This window comes from Herpailurus yagouaroundi, unplaced genomic scaffold, assembly GCF_014898765.1.
Source record: "Herpailurus yagouaroundi ecotype Mexico unplaced genomic scaffold, PumYag 65520, whole genome shotgun sequence".
Taxonomy (NCBI): Eukaryota; Metazoa; Chordata; class Mammalia; order Carnivora; family Felidae; genus Herpailurus; species Herpailurus yagouaroundi.
Window position 1 is genome coordinate 137 of NW_024418702.1, and position 1,383 is coordinate 1,519.

Consider the following 1,383-nt stretch of genomic DNA (forward strand, 5'->3'; position numbering starts at 1 on the left):
CTCATCAAGAACTATGGGCCTTCTCAGGTAGGATTACGTGCAGGTCTTTCTCAAGGGCATAAACTTAAACACAGCCCAACCTAAGGCAGCTTTGGGCAGCCGGCAGTGATAGGATAGGCAGACATTGTGACCTCACAAAGCGCCTGGTCTCCTAGCAACTGCGGTGTAACTCTCAACAGCCTGCCGCCTGATTTGGCTTCCTGGTAGGAAATTCATCAGGGCCAGGCGGCAGCAGCGAGACCTGGCAAGCGCGGGCGGCCCCTAGCGCCCTCACCTCCTGAGCCGCATGAAGAGGCGGTGGCGCAGGCCCTGGGAGGCCCTGGCCCCGGCCACCTGGGGAGAAGCCTCTAGGGCTGCAGTAAGGGCCGCGCTGGAGGCGCCTGAGGGGAAGGTGGTGTACACGCTGGGGCACCAGCCCCCCGAGGCCCGCGTCCGGACGCGCCGGCCAGCTGTCAGGAGGAGGTGCCACGGAGCCCGGACGGTCGCGGTCGGCCAGAGGAAGGTGCCGCCCCCGCCGCCGTCCCGCGAGGACAGCAGCCTCCGCAAGCCCGCGGCCCCCGGGCCCTGCTCCGGGGGTCGCAGCCTGGAGGAGAGTGGGAGGGCGGCCACCCCGACGCTGACCACCTTGCCCACCATCCGCGTAGTCGGCGACGTGTGGGTGGAGAGCAGCCTGGCAGAAGCGCAGCGCCAAGCGTGCCAAGTCCTGGGAGTGAACCTGTCACCCGTGGTGAGACTCTGCCGCTTCCCAGTGCCTGGGCGTGAGATGCGGGCCACCGCCGCGCGACCTCTCAGTCCCGGGACCGGTTGTGCCTGGAGGGATGAACCAGTGAGAGCTGGGCCCGCGTTCCCTAGTGCACTTTAAGGGCGAAGAAGCACCAGACGGTCCCGGCCTGCGCCTCCGGGATGCGGCGCCGCCTTCTGGGACTCTGGGGAGGGTGTGCCCTCTGCTGCCTCCCAGCACCGGTCTGTGGAGGGAGGAGACCCCTGGACCGCAAGGGAGGTCCCCTTTCTTCCTAACCCCAGATTGAGAGGTCTCCAGCACTTTAGGGGCAGATCCATGATCTCTCTTGTTCCCTAATTGCTCTGAAGTCGTCCGAAGAAGCCATTCTACCCCCACCCTCTCCAAAGGAATTTGATTCCATGCTTGTGTAATAAAGCTAGAGTTTCTTTGCCATTCACCCACCTCTCGGCTCCTCCCGCCAATTTCTTTCTTCTTTGTGTGTATGTGTATGTGTATATTACTTCTAGGATGATTTAAAGTACATATTCCTTAAATGTTTAGAATAGACAGTAGAGAAGAAAGGGTGTGACTTAGGGGTCTGCACCCAGATTAAAATAAGATTACTGAAGTATAGTATACATTCAAAAGGACATATATTATTT

At 60.2% G+C, this 1,383-nt stretch overlaps 1 pseudogene; it reads left to right on the plus strand.

Moving 5' to 3' along the window:
• The first annotated feature begins 286 nt into the window (after window positions 1–286).
• Window positions 287–1,102, plus strand: LOC121024512 (uncharacterized; annotated as a pseudogene).
• Window positions 1,103–1,383: the final 281 nt, after the last annotated feature.